This window comes from Dendrobates tinctorius, unplaced genomic scaffold (genome assembly GCF_039654945.1).
Source record: "Dendrobates tinctorius isolate UK_male_01 unplaced genomic scaffold, ASM3965494v1 ptg000008l, whole genome shotgun sequence".
Lineage (NCBI taxonomy): Eukaryota > Metazoa > Chordata > Amphibia > Anura > Dendrobatidae > Dendrobates > Dendrobates tinctorius.
In genome coordinates, this window is record NW_027361676.1 from 66,839,232 (window position 1) to 66,855,057 (window position 15,826).

General features: G+C 42.2%; 1 protein-coding gene and 1 long non-coding RNA gene across 2 annotated transcripts in view; one reads left to right on the top strand and one right to left on the bottom strand.

Annotated features, from left to right (window-relative positions):
• Positions 1-3,566, bottom strand: part of LOC141092096 (uncharacterized) — a 78,424-nt gene extending 74,858 nt beyond the window's left edge. Inside the window, exon 1 of the long non-coding RNA XR_012232681.1 lies at positions 3,518-3,566. This is a non-coding gene — a long non-coding RNA (uncharacterized lncRNA). The remainder of the gene's footprint in view (positions 1-3,517) is intronic.
• WWC2 (WW and C2 domain containing 2) overlaps positions 1-15,826 on the top strand; it is a 224,305-nt gene that overhangs the window by 8,969 nt on the left and 199,510 nt on the right. The gene's annotated exons all lie outside the window — the stretch shown is intronic.

Sequence of the window (15,826 nt, forward strand, 5' to 3'; positions counted from 1 at the left end):
TGTACTTGGCCGCATTCATGTTTCTTTCAATTGCAACAAGTCGTCCTGTCCCTGCAGCTGAAAAACACCCCAATATCATGCTGCCACCACCATGTTTCACTGTTGGGATTGTATTGGGCAGGTGATGAGCAGTGCCTGGTTTTCTCCACCCATACCGCTTAGAACTTTTTGGTGATAATTCTATCTTTGTCTTGTCAGACCAGAGAATCTTATTTCTCAGCCTGGGAGTCCTTCATGTGTTTTTAAGCAAACTCTATTGCGGGCTTTCATATGTCTTACACTGAGAAAAGGCTTCCGTCGGGCCACTCTGCCATAAAGGCCCGACTGGTGGAGAGCTGCCTTGATTGTTGACTTTGTGGAACTTTCTCCCATCTCTCTACTGCTTCTGTGGAGCTCAGCCACAGTGATCTTGGGGTTCTTTTTTACCTCTCACACCAAGGCTCTTCTCCCTCGATTGCTCAGTTTGGCTGGACGGCCAGGTCTATGAAGACTTCTGGTGGTCTCAAACTTCTTCCATTTAAGAATTATGTAGGCCACTGTGCACTTAGATACCTTGAGTACTGCAGAAATTCTTTTGTAACCTTGGCCAGATAGGAGCCTTGCCACAATTCTGTCTCTGAGCTCCTTGGCCAGTTCCTTTGACCTCATAATTCTCGTTTGGTCTGACATGCACTGTGAGCTGTGAGGTCTTAAGCCCCCGTTGAACACTGCGATATCGCTAGCAATATCGCTGTAAAGTCACCGATTTTGTGACGTTGCAGCGATATTGCTAGCAATATCGCTGCATGTGATACTTACCTCCGACTGGCTCCCCCGCTGGTTATCGCTGATCGCTCAAGAAGCTCCTGGACCATTTCTCGTCGGCCACTTCCTGCTGTGCTTCCTGTGGCGCCGACGAGCGACGCGTGGAGCCGGGCGGGAGGACGCAGGATCGCCGCGTCTGACAGGTAAGTAGCGATCCCCGACCCCTGCGATGTCGCTGGTGAGATCTGCCTGTGTGGCAGCTCACTAGCGACCACCTAGCGATGCACCAGCGATCCTGACCGCGTCATATCGCTGGTCGGGATCGCTGGTGCATCGCTAGGTGTAACGGTACCCTTATATAGACAGGTGTTTGCCTTTACAAATTAAGTCCTATCAGTTTAATTAAACACAGCTGGACTCCAAAGAAGGAGTAGAACCATCTCAAGGAGGATCACAAGGAAATGGACAGCATGTGACTTAAATATGAGTGTCTAAGCAAAGGGTCTGAATACTTATGACCCTGTGATATTTCAATTTTTCTTTTTTGATAAATTTTCAAAAATGTGTACATTTTCTCTTTTTTTCCTACAAGATGGGGTGCAGAGTGTACATTAATGAGAGAAAAATGAATTTTTTGATTTTTACCAAATGGCTGCAATGAAACAGAGTGAAAATTTAAAGGAGTCTGAATACTTTCCATACTCACTGTATGTACTCTTCAGGTGCGTCCCTACCCATCATGTGTGATACGTTGTTCTGTGTGTGAGAAATAAAGTTATAAATCTGGCTTCCGGTATGCAAATAAGCCAGGACTAGTCTGGTAGGCATTAATTCTCCCACACTAGTTCCCCCTCAGGTCTTTGTAACCATGCTTCCAAGGAGGTGATTGACATGTAGCACAGAGGTGATGTCCTTATGGCCCCCCCCCCTTTGCACATGCAAAATGCGCGTTGGGGCTACTTGCATGGTACTACATATGGGGAAATATGGGCAAGAGCTCTTTATGAATATATTTGGTGCTGGATGCATTGCTTATTTATGCACATCCAGTCTTGCATTCAGTTAAATATTTATTGTCTATCCTGATAGGTAATAATGACTACCTTCTATTGAGTGGTTTGGCATTGAATTAGTTCTATCTGCATTTAGCACTTTTGATATTAATTACTTAGCACTAGCACTTTATAGTTTTCTATTTTTTTAATATATACCCTTCCTGCCCCAGTACTGATTTGTGGACCACATGCTTAATAACGGAGTATGTATGGTGCAAGCAAAGTTTTATACTTTTATTTTTCACGCTTAGGAATAAGTGTATTTCACAGGGAGATTACGGAACAATGGACTGATTATAAAGATGATGGTGATTGAGGAGGGGTAGAAGAGCTCACAGTTTCCTTTTAATTTTCTTAAATTTTGGGGGTTTGTCAGAAGACTAGTGTTCCAATAATCTGGTTACATCTCTACTCTGGCTGGTAAATGTTAGCATACTGTAATAAAAGAACTGGCAGTGTTAACAGGGGTGTGGAGTCGGAGCCCATTTTGGTGGAGTCGGTGTCATGGAAATTGAGGAGTCGGAGGTTTGGCTTACCGACTCCACAGCCGTGGACTATTCCAGTCAAGTTTTAGCATATAAAGAATCCACAACTGTATCGGACCCGAATAATTGGACTTTGTAAAGCATATAACCCGAAGAAACTCCAAATTTAGAATGGCACATACTATATGTGGCACATCTTGCACATACTGTAACTGTCTAAGCTCATATGCCAGCAAAAGAAATATGTGCGAACCGTCATAATTTCCTGTGCAAATGCAAAGAACATATTGGGCCCAATGCATCAATACCGGCGTTGTTCATGCCGGTCTTGAGGAGGAGGTGTGCTGGAGTCAGACGCTCCTGATTCATGGAAACAGAAATCTTGGGAACAGCAGAAATAAAATAAGGACAAAAGCGGATCACTTTTAATCTAGTGACAGCACCTGTTTGAGCATTTTCGAAAAGTTTTTTTTGTTATCTCTAATCATATTATAGGGAATAATTTGCTGATTGCTGGTGGTCCAAACAGTGGCGCCACTCTCCCCCCGCTTCGGAGAACGCAGTTCTGCAACGCCCTGTCTGAGTGAAACCAGACGGACTGCCAGAGATGGCTAAGCACACCTGTCAGAGAGAGTGCAGGGGATAACTTGGTAAAACTTCATACTTGATGAAATTGCTGCGTGTCCAGTACGGTTATATCACCAGTATTTACTTACTCTTAATCTGTGACTGATATTGTTAACTGGGGCACACAGGAATCTTAAGATCTGACTCACAAACTCGCGCAACATATCTGTGTGGTGATTAAATTGTTTGGTGCACATCCAAATATAGTAAATTGTGGGTGTGTATTAATGTCATGGAGGAAAAAAAACAAAACTTATAGGCAAGTGTATACAATCCCCTAGCATATGGCAGCACTCTGTTGCTCTGGCTGCCACTGATTGTTCATTATAATGCTGTCATCATGAGTATTTCAGTTTATAAAAATTACCACTGATTAATTGGTTATCATTTTTAGATCGGTGCGGCAACGGCGACAAGGGTACTTATTCCTCAGCGCTGCATTTTAACGGCGCTGAGAGATAAGGTTATAGCACCCCCCCGTGTCGGAATATCTGATGAAACATGATTCAGGTCGGTTTTTACCTACCTCAGTGTTGCTATATCACTGTTATACACAGAATAACGGCGACCGGAAAAAAAAAGTCTCGATTTCATATTTCCCAGTACCTGCCTTCGGTGTCTTCTTCCAGGAAGGAAATGGCAGGTTCTTGTGCAGTGTACCAGCCGAGATCTGCCAGCCAACACCCAGCAACAATTGATTTCTCCTATTGGTTAATTTTTATCACTGTGATGATAGGGTCTATCACAGTGATCAAAATAAAAATAATAGTAAATCAACCCCCCACCCCCCTTATCACCCTCCTAGTTGGGTAAAAAATAATAAAATTAAAATGTATTTTTTTTCCGTTAGGGTAGAGTAAGAGTTGGGTTAGGGTTATGGTTGGGGTTAGATATAGGGTTAGGGTTGTGTTGTTGAGGTTAGTGGTGTGTTGGGGTTAGGGCTGTGTTAGGTTTGGAGTTAGAATTGGGGGGGGTTTCCACTGTTTGGGTACATCAGGGGGTCTCCAAACGTGACATGGCGCCTGACATTGATTCCAGACAATTTTGCGTTCAAAAGGTCACACGGTTCTCCCTCCCTTCTGAACCCTGCGATGCACCCAAACAATGGCTTTCCTCCACATACAGGGTATCGGTGTACTCAGAAAAAATTGCACAACAAATTTTGTGGTCCATTTGCTCCTGAAACCCTTGAAACTCATTTTTTGTGACAAAAAGTAAAATTCATTTTTCTTCCTTCCACGTTGCTTTAGTTCTCGTGAAGCACCTGAAGGGTTAATAAACTTCTTGAATGTGGTTTTGCGCACCTTGAGGGGTGCAGTTTTTAGATATTTTCTGTCATTGACCCCCCCCCCCCCCCCAAAAAAAAAAAAAAAAAAAAAAACACCTAATGGGAGGTGGTCCCTAAAAAAATGGTTTTGTAAATTTTGTTGGAAAAATGAGCAATCGCTGTTCAACTTTTAACCCTTATAATGTCCTAACAAAAAAAAAAATGTTTCCAGAATTGTGCTGATGTAAAGTAGACATGTGGGAAATGTTAATTAACTATTGGTGTGGTATTTCTCTGATTTAAGGGCACAAAAATTAAGTTTGAAAATTGCAACATTTTCAAAATTTGACAAATTTCCTCTTTTTTCATAAATAAATGCAAGTCATATCGAAGAAATTTTACCACTAACGTAAAGTACAATATGTCACTAAAAAACAGTCTCAGAATCAGTGGGATCCGTTGAAGCGTTCCAGAGCTATAACCTCATAAAGTGGACAGAATTGTCAAAATTGGCTCTGTCATTAAGTACCAAATTGGCTCTATCGCTAAGGAGTTAATACTCGACTACACAGATATGCAAAATTTGGGTTTATGAAATTTTTTTTTAGACTCCAATGACTGATTCTTACTTTTCCTTATACCCTGATTTAAAAACCTTTTTTTAACAATCATGTATGGACTTTGCACAAAACATGTTAAATTACGCACAAGCGAGATGAACAAGGAAAATCTTTATTGTAGCCAAAAATGTACAGAACATTATTTATTAACTTATTGAACATTCATCATGCAACTTTATTGGAAATTATTTCTTCCCCCTTTTCCTCCTCTCTTGATGTTTTTTTCTTTTATATATAGATGGCTTGCGGATCTTCCCTGTGAAGCATCCAACAGTAGTCCCCCTCCCCCCCCCCCCCAATCACGTTCCATCTCCTTGATACCCTGATGAAATCTTTCTCCTTGCTCTTCGCTAACAGCACCAAGGTTTTCAGGGAAGTAGTCCAATTGGGAATGTAAAAAAATGTAACTTCAAATTCACCAAACAACCCATGGCTTTGAAACGTTTCAGCATGCTTTCCACGATGGACCCAAAGTTTGGATGTTTGTTGTTACCTTGAAATTTCTTTTTCGACTTCTTTAAAAGAATCCCAATCCCTTTCCTCAGTAGCTTTTATTTTTGTTTCAAACACGTCCTTCATGAGTTTCCAAATATCTGGACCCACAAAAATGCCTTCCTTCAGTTTTGCTTAGGACAGTCCCTGAAACTTGGTACACAGGTACTTAAGTCTCTCCTTTCGGTAGTGCTTTCACAAACTGTTTCATGAGTCCAGGCTTAATGTGGAGCAGTGGAGAACTTTAGTGGGATCAGCTAAAGTCCATGTTGCAAAGATGTTCTCGTTGCCTCATTTTTTTGGCTCCAGTGAGGAGTTTAACGTAGCCAGCTCACCAGACAAAAACAAGCCTTCATACAGCTCCATCGATGGAAAAATAATAAAGTTGTGGGTCTGAGAATGTAGCAACAAAAATATTTTAGAATTTTGTCACTTTTCTATTCGATGAATTACATAACAGCTCCACACACTTGCAGAATTGTTTTGTTTTCTTTTTTAACCTTTTTTTTGCACTTGGAAGGTTTTTTATCCACTGTTTTTATAAGACATTCTAAGGTAAAATAAATGGTATCAATAAAAATTAGAGTTCGTTCCACAAAAAAAGCAAGGCCTTATATGGCTATGTTGGTGAAAAAATAGACTTCTTGGAAGAAAGCGAGGAAAAAAATGAGAAGTGCAAATAAGGCCTCTTTCACACTTCAGTTTTTTGCATCAGTCAAAATCCGCCAAAAGGACGGATGGCGGATCCGTTTTAGTACTGATGCCACCCGTCCGTTTTTTTGACGGATCCGACAAATGAAGAATTTTAAAGGAATCGCAGCCGAGAGAGAGAGAGAGAGAGAGAGAGAGAGAGAATTTTTTTTTTTTTGTGTCCGGCACCCAGAAAGAATTTTGGGTTAAATCAGTGTCTGGAGGATCCGCCAGAGAAAAAAACGTTGCAAGCTCCGTTTTGAAATCTTTGAGGATGGTGACGGACAGCAACTTTTGGCGGATCCGCAAAAAAAAACGGATGCAACGGACGGCAATCCGTCACAATCCGCCAATAATGGAAGTCAATGGGGAAAAAACGGATCCTCAAAAGAAAATTGCAGATCCGTTTTTTTCAAAACCTGGTGGATTGTGACTGATTGTAAAAAACTGAAGTGTGAAAGAGGCCTTAATTGCCCCTGTAGCTGCTGTAGTTTTCAGCTACGATTCTGGCTGTCCTTCTGATTTAGGGCTTATCAGTTTGTCCAGTGGATAGGTGACCACTTTTGTGGACTAGAATCTACCCTTTTTAAAGTCGTGAACAAAAACAAACATAGGCTATATGTCAAGTTATGGTTTAGTGTTCTAAAGGAAAATAAGCGATACTACATTGTAATTGCACGGTTTTGCACAAAGCCATTATAGAAGCATTTCCATCATAATTTCATCTTAATATTGTATATTGCAACCATAATATTATGTAACGCCGTGCACTTACTTTTGCTCATTTTGTCTTCCTACCCAGCTTATGCTTCTCTTTTCTGCTCAATGTAGAAACAGGAAGTCTCTTGTCTCTGCATTTACCATTCCCCTCCTCATCGCCGACCCAGCAGCTCATCACCCACCCATACCGCAGCCTGGGACTTTTGCAGTAATGATTCATACAGAGGACTAGGGATGAGCGAGCATGCTTGGGTGCTAACAAGAGTGTCTTCGGCATTCTCGAAAAATGTTGAGTCTGCACGGTTACATGTCCCGTGGCTGTTCCACAGCTGCAATACATGCATGGATTGCCTAACAGCCGCAAGATATGCAGCCATGGGGATTCAAACATTATTTTTTCGAGCAACCCTTGCATGCTTGAAAAAGTCCTTATTCGAGCATGTTCACCCATCACTATATAGACAACTCCTTTAAGACTTTGGCTTCTAGCCCAAATACAGGTTTCTTGACCTTCAACTGAAAGCACCATGGGCATTAATTGTTGAGACCTGGCTTTGTGGCTATCACATGAACATGAAACTACAACCCAATATTGATGTATGAATTTACAATATGTTATGGACATTATTCAGGGTCTTGGCCCCTGGGGTCTGACCAGCAACTCCCTAAAGTATATTAGTATTGGAATCTCCTTTCATCTGTCTGGTAACTGCAGAGAAGATGTCAAAATTTATAATTGCTCACAAATCTGTTCTCATAGAAATTCCATGATTATCATCTACTATCTGTTAAATTTTCTAATATAAAGTGAACATATATATATAAGGGTATGGGCATAATTTGAAGGTTTGATCAGTGGAATTCCCAACTTTCCTTCTTTAAAGGGTTTCTCTGCTTTTGGACAATCACTACTCTGACCGCATATGACCAGACGGTGCTGTGGGGTGCAGCCTCAGGCCTCTTTCAGACATTCATGTTGCACGTATGTGTTGTATCAAGCATAGATTATAATGGGTACATGTTCTATGGTGCTGTTCACATGTTTTTTCAGAGACTGTGAGACTGTGCAAATCTCATGGAGACATGTCTGTTTTCCTCCACTACCACAGATGAAAAGGGTCAATACAAGTCTTTGGGTCTGTGAAAAACATGTACAGCACGCAGATGGCATCGGTGTGATGTTTGTATTTAACTCTGCAAAGGATAGGGGGAAGCTTTGTAGTGTATTTATCCATCTGTGAAAAACACTGACCCACTTGTGGTAAAAAGGGCACTTGGACCTACATCGGTACCACTTTTCAAGTAGGTGCTTAAATATGTAATTCTGAATGAGACATTAGTGTGGGCAAAGGTCCAACCACCCGAGGCAGACCAACAGTCTGTCAGTTGTGAAACAAAATCGTGCAGCAGTTGACCACTGTGGTTGGAGGAGTTTCTGTATTCAGGACCACCACGTTTGAAATTTCAGGGGATTACAACTTGTACCTAGTATAGTTGATAGGACTGTTCACAAGTCCATGTATTTTTTTTTTTTTTTTTTTTTGCAGTTCTTGTTGGTCCACACAATATCACAACTTGTCAGATCTTGATCAGATTCTTCAATCAAAATCGCTAATTCAAGTCCGTGGCTCCGTGAAATAATTGGAAAGCAATCAAATGGGTTTTTTTCATCCAAGAAAAAATAATGAAATGTTGATGCACTGCCCAGACTCCAGTTTTAAAAAAACAAACGCTGGAACTCAAACCAGTTCTGCGTACAAAAAACATGTCTGAATGAGGCCGAAAGCAGGACCAATACGATGTCAAGTTCAGGTGGAAGCCTTCAGGACCATAGATGACCCGATCCCAGATATAACAGGGAGGGGGGAATAAGCTGTTCTGCTTTAGTGGTAACCAGCCACAGATCTCCACATAACCCACTGATCACAAATGAACTTAAAAAGTGTTGCCTTTATGTTGATCTGTCTAGTCAGTCTACATATGGGAGTAATTTCATTATTTCTGTGTTCTTGGTAAATATTTGTGCATTGTGTATGTGATTGCTACATGAAATGGCTGATTCTGTGTAGGTGAAACCCTTGTGTAATATTCCCTGCATTCCCAGCACATGAGACAGCAGGGTAAACAAGCTGCTCTGTGTATGTTGTGGTTACACAGAATGGGCCGCGATGTCAGCGCGCCGGTGACATACCTGTGAGAGGAATGTGCTCTGTAACACGGCTAACCTTACACTGCACTATGACCGCGCTCAGCCATTACATGTCGCCCCTGTTACCGGCCGTTTGGAACAATGATTTCATACTCTTTCTAAAGCCTCAGTCTGCCATTTACGTTGTGCATTAATATGGTAGAGAAGACATCCCATATATCATTGTGAAGGTTGAAGAGTCAGGGTGTGTGCACACGCTGCGGATTCTGCTGCGGATCCGCAGCGGATTTGGTCCTGCGGATCCGCAGCAGTTTCTGCTGCGGTGTACAGTACTATTATAATCAATGAAAAATAAAATCCGCAGTGCACACGGTGCGGAATTTTCCGCGCGGTTTTGCTGCGGTTTCAAATCCGCAGCATGTCAATTCTTTGTGCGGATTCCACTGCGGTTTGGCACCTGCTCCATGGCAGGTGTCAAACCGCAGGGGAAACCCACAGGCTAAACCGCAGAAAATCTGCAGATAAACCGCAGGTCTTTTGACCTGCGGTTTTACCTGCGGATTTAGACAAATTTGCATGGAAAATTCCACAGCAGAATCCGCAGCGTGTGCACACACCCTTAGGGAAAACTTGTGACATGTTTGCATTCCGCATCATAACGACTCAAAATTGTCACGTAAATGTGTCCATAGAAGCTCCATGCTCCCTGTTCTGCCATGTACACTAGATTTTAATTTACACTGCTTTTTATGGTGCAGATCTGTTTCAAGATGCCCATTGAAAGCCTTGTTGGAACATTCCTTGGGCACACTTATAGATTTCAGTGAGAAATCCACATTGCTCTTCATGCTAGAAGTGATTTTTTTTTTTCTTTCCTCGCCATGATGAAAACGACTTTTTATGTGGATTCTGAAACCCATGTTGGATTTTTCTGCCTCCAGAATCCTCTGTGACCAAACCCTTATATCTTCAGGCTTTCTGTGCGCTCTCTGCACCTTTTTATATGTAATAAACCTATCAGACTTGCTCTGACAATACTGTTTGGTTTTACCTCGTAAATGGCTTATAAGAATAGAGGGTCAGGTGTTGTCTAACTTTTATGGGGTTCGATTGTGTGTTTTATGTCTTTATTATCATTGTCCTAATCACATTTTCCATCAATGTGTCAGTGTTTGGAGGGAGCCCTAGACACATAGACATCGGGAAGCAAATGCTTCACATATTAAACTAGTGATTGTAGAGTCAGGGTCGGACTTATCACTGGTGTAAACCTGTGCAACCGCACAGGGGCCCAAGGGGTAAGGGGGCCACCAAAACCTCCAAAGTGGTCATGGATGGAGCAATTGGACTGTTAAGGGCCCATATGCTCCTCTTGCATAGGGATCGTTTCCGGTCTGTCTGCCGCTGTGTAGTGTCTGCTAAGCTTTGGAAATGCAAACGGTCACTATTGCCACTGACCAGGTAATATATAAAGCTGTAGCTACATAGAAATGTTGTGTAGCAGGAAAAAAAAGCTGCGGTCTATGGAAATGCTTTAAGTTGCATGGTAAACAATGCACTTGTGTCAACTGCAGCGGTCACTCAAAAGTTAGTATTGGAAAGTCGCTGCAGAAAGTCTCCCCATAGCCCCCAAAAATGGTGTAGCTAGGGTTGACTTGGGTATGGTGCAATGTAAGCTATACTGTGGATTAGTAGTACAGGACCGATGCTGCCAAGTAGCCGGTACATGCATCCGCCATATGCCTGACCCGTGGGAGCTACTACTGGTAGGGGGCCTATAGGGGACTTGGTGCTTAGTTTGCGAACATGAAGGAAAGGCTCATCCAAGTGTACCTATATAATAATATCACCAGGAGAACCTGTCCCAACACAAGCAGGAGGCATCTTCAGCTACGACAAGGCTGGAAATGACGTTTGGGAATTGTCTACAACGCTCTTTCTAGTGTGTGTATAATAAATGATATATCAGGATTAGCCCAAACTTCTATTGAGTCTTTCTCATTCTCTATAAATGAACATCAGTGTCACATTTTCCAAGCTTCATTGTGGTTAGTAGCTTATGTAGGCTGGGTTGTGAAGGTGTGAGCTTTCTCAGTTGTGTGCTCCCATCTTGACTTTTTGCTAATGAAGTGTTCTTACAGTATTAGGAGATGTTTCCTTTGTTCTCACTATTTGTGCTCTCTGGGGAGAATCAGAGCTATTGCCCCCTAATGTGGTGACACAAGAGCAGGGCTGTAGGCAGCAAGCCGGCTGTATTTGTTGAATTTAAATATTTTGTGCCATTTGTTAATATAGCACCAACAGCTTCTGTGGCAATGTACCTATGATGTACTCGCATGTCCCCGGTCCCCTCTCGTGCTCACAGTTGGATTTTGTATATATTTAAAATTTATCACGCTTCATATGTTCAATAAAAGATCCATTTTAAAGGTAGCAAATTAATCTTTGAATTGGAAAAAGCCAGGCTTACAGATGATTTGGGCAATCATCTGTGGACTTTATAATTTTTTTTTATGTTGTTGGTTTTTTCCAACTGTCAATACTTTTTTTTTTTTTTTTTATAATAATCTGATAATAGAACAGCATCTCCTGACTGTATACTATAACTGGGAGCCTTCTGCAGCTAGTTAACCCTATATATAACCTTCTACTGTGGCCTTTCAGGATATTGGCAATATTTTAGTGAAAAAGTTTTCATTCCACTTTGTGTTAACCCTTCAGGTGGTTTACAGGAATTGGCAAATTTGCTGACTTTTAAATCATTTGCGGGGTACAGTTGTTGTGTTTTTGTTTTTTTTTTGTTTGGAGGTTTTCAAATATGAAGGTCCCTCAGTCACTTCAAAACTGAATTGGATCTTTTTAAAAGAAAGAAAAAAAAAAATGTAAATTTTCTTGAAAAATTCACTTTTAACCCAACATCGTAACAGAATAAAAGGGCTTTGGAATGATGATGCTGAGGTAAGCGGACAATAGGGAAATGTTATTTATTCTGGAATGTCCATTTTGAAAAAGCTTTAACTTGGTTACTAAGGGGTTAAAAGTAAAATAAAATAGATGGCTGTGCGATGAGCGGCCCTATCCTAAACTCGGCTGGAACATAGTCTCCTTTGGGCAAGGACAGGTTGCTTGGCTTTGGAGCCTACCATATGGCTGGTCTTGTAACCTCATATTCTTAGCACTAATCCCCCCCACAGACTCCTTAGCTCCGATTTACTCATATTTATTAGCTATAAGTACTGGAGCAGCAGACGGCATCATACTGCGCATCAGATCAGTCTTAATATTTCTTTCTGATTTTAAAAACCTTCAAATGAATACTTTGGCTTCTTCCTACCAGTTATTGTCATGGTTGTGACGTGTAAAGTCAGATGTTATTCCTCACGAATTAGGGCCACGTAAAATGGAAAATAAAAATAAAGGCTTTGCCTGATCTTGCCGCTCAGCCCAATTCACTTTATTCGTGATACTTTTATAATACTGGACGGACCCAGTCGAGCAAAAGGAGTGCTGCTGTTTCTTGAAGACTGACAGGCGTGTTTTCTTTATAATCTTGGCAATGCCATTTAAAGAGTCTCCACCATGAACTATTTTTGTTCTTTGTTCCCATAATACTGGTATGTAGTGTAGTGTATGTGGTGCGAATATACTCACCGCCGTCTACTCTGGTATCCGGCAATGTTCCCATCTACTGAGTCTCATGAAAGCGATACAGACTCGCCTGATCACTCCGTGTGAGCCGGAAGTCTCTCTTACAATGTAAGTCTATGAAGTCTCATTCTGACGCCCCATAGATTTTTATTGTAAAAATAAATTGCCGGTCACACAGAGCGCAGTGTCACCCAGAGAGTGTGCAGAGGGGTGACGTCAGAAGAGGAGAAGAACGGTGCTGGATCCTGGAGTAGAGGGTGGTAGGTGAGTATGTTAACGCATACACACTACACTGCTTTTAGAAAAAAAATGTTTGAGAGTGCTCCTTTAAGGCAATTTTGGTTCATTTGCCATGAGGTCTCCTAAAGGAGAAAAACACATTATTTTTGTATTTATTCCTAGCTTGGAATGATACCTCACAACAAGGATTACCGTAACTTAGAACCTTGTGATTTTTCCTTAGAAAGATGCTTACAAAACAGTCAGGAGACCTCGAAAAGAATATGGCATTGGCCAAAAACCACCCAGAACACCGTGCTGCTTCTACATGGATCATTGTTGATCTGGAAAGGAAGCAATGATTCTTCGGGGTCACTTTTGTGATGCGGTTTGAAGCAGCTGCTGGAGAACCTCCCAGCATGTCCTGTAAGTAGAAGTTTAATTTGACCTTTCAGGTGTTGCATTATTAAATGCTTTCATTATGGGATTGCCATAGAAAATTAACCCCTTCATGACCAGAGCTTTTTTCGGTTTTGCGTTTTCATTGTTTTGCTCCCCTTCTTTCCAGAGCCGTAACTTTTTTTTGTTTTTTTTCCATCAATATGCCCGTGTGAGGGCTTATTTTTTGCAGAACGAGTTGTACTTTTGAACGACATCATTGGTTTTACCATGTCGTGTACTCGAAAACGGGACAAAAAATTCCAAGTGCAGTGAAATTGCAAAAAAAGTGCAATCCCACACTTGTTTTTTTTGCTAGGTTCACTAAATGCTAAAACTGACCTGCCATTATGATTCTCCAGGTCATTACGAGTTCACAGACACCAAACATGTGTCTATGGGTGTGAAAAAAAATTACAAAGTTTTCTAAAAAAAAAAAAAAAATTGTGCAATTTTCCGAGACCCGTAGCATCTCCATTTTTCGTGATGTTCTTTTTTTTGCTCACCAAGCTGATGTTTTTAACCCCTTAAGCCCCAAGGGTCGTTTGCACGTTCATGACCGGGCCAATTTTTACAATTCTGACCACTGTCCCTTTATGAGGTTATAACTCTGAAACGCTTCCATGGATCCCGGTGATTCTGACATTGTTTTCTTGTGACATATTGTACTTCATGGTAGTGGTAAAATTTAATTCATATAACTTGCGTTTATTTGTGAAAAAAAAACAAAAATTTGGCGAAAATTTTGAAAATTTCGCAATTATACGGAGATACGGCACACAAAATACTTAATAAATAAGATTTTTCCATTCTACATGACGGCACCACGAGAGAGGGTATCCGCCCCACGAGGACAGGAAACCTTCAAGATAAAAGGGGCGGCTCCTCTCTCCGCATCAGTTGGTTTCCTGTCCTCGACGGGGAACCCTCAAGATGAAAGTCTCTTGAAGATTTTGAATAAAGAAGAGGATGCCTGGACCCGGGTCGGGTGATTAATGGCAGGCATGGATTTGCTACACCCGACGCTGGGTACCGGTAGTCGCCTCGGGGGCCATATATGCCTATGTCCCCCCTGAGCGAAGGCATGGCCACAGCCGCTAGGGCAGATGCCCAGGCGAAGCGGGGTACCTTGGCGGTGGACCCTCCAAGATGACAGCACACAAAGAAGGTCCAGGGAGGCCACTTGCAGTGTTCCCTCCCTGTCGACATACAGTGGCCATGCAGCCCAGGAGACACATCGGAGCCCGGGCAGAGAAAAAGGCTCCTCGGAGGCCACAGACAGTGTACCCTCCCTGTTGAAGACCAGACACCGGACCCCGCAGCGAAAAGGAAAGGTATACCTGCAGTCAGTGGTGGCCAGGCCATCGGGCAGGTAAGGGGTGTCTGGGGGCCCCGAAGCAAGTAGGGCCCAGGCGCTCACCCGGCCCAGGTTCGTATGGCCGCACCGGGAGGCGCGCGCGTTAGGAGCGCGCATGACGGCCGATGAACCGGAAGTGGTTGCGTGCGACCCGGAAGTAGAGCGCCGCGCCGCGGGGCCTTATTTGTCTCATATCAGGGGGCAAGGAAAGGCCTTAAAGCCTCTAAGCAAACTATAGCTAGATGGGTGAGAGAGGCCATCATACTAGCATATAGTAGTGCAGGCAGGGCTGTTCCAGAGGGCCTAAAAGCCCACTCCACGAGGGCCATGGCAACGTCCTGGGTGGAGAGAGCGGACGCCTCCATTGACCAAATCTGTAAGGCGGCCACTTGGTCCTCTCCATCTACCTTTTTCAGACATTACAGATTAGACCTATCTGCTGCCTCTGATCTCACATTTGGGAGAAGAGTGTTACAGGCAGTAATCCCCCCCTAAAGAGAATACATATCTCTGTAACTCTCTCGTGGTGCCGTCATGTAGAATGGAAAAACACGGGTATTACATACCTGGTAATGTGTTTTTTCATGACACATGACGGCACCCTTATATTCCCGCCCTATTTGATCACGTCATTAGTTGGGTGTTTTGTTAGTATTATACACTCCCTTGGTGTTGGAAATTTAGCAGTATAAAATATGTATTATTTATGTGCCCACTAACCTGCGGAGTTCCTCTCGTGCTCTGTAAAACAACTGATGCGGAGAGAGGAGCCGCCCCTTTTATCTTGAAGGTTTCCTGTCCTCGTGGGGCGGATCCCCTCTCTCGTGGTGCCGTCATGTGTCATGAAAAAACACATTACCAGGTATGTAATACCCGTGTTTCCCACATGTTTACTTTACATCAGCACAATTTTGGAACCAAAATTTTTCTTAGGAAGTTATAAGGGTAAAAATTGACCAGCGATTTCTCATTTTTGCAACACCATTTTATTTTTCCGGACCGCATCACATTTGAAGCCACTTTGAGGGGTCTATATGATAGAAAATACCCAAAAGTGACACCTTTCTAAAAACTGCACCCCTTAAGGTGCTCAAAACCACATTTAAGAAGTTTATTAACCCTTTAGGTGCGTCACAGGAATTTTTTTTGAATATTTAAAAAAAAAAAAAAAAAAAATGAACATTTAACTTTTTTTCACAAAAAAATATTTCAGGTTCAAATTGTTTTATTTTACTAAGGGTAACAGGAGAAATTGGACTGCAAAAGTTATTGTGCAATTTGTCCTGAGTACGTTGATACCTGATATGTGGGGGGG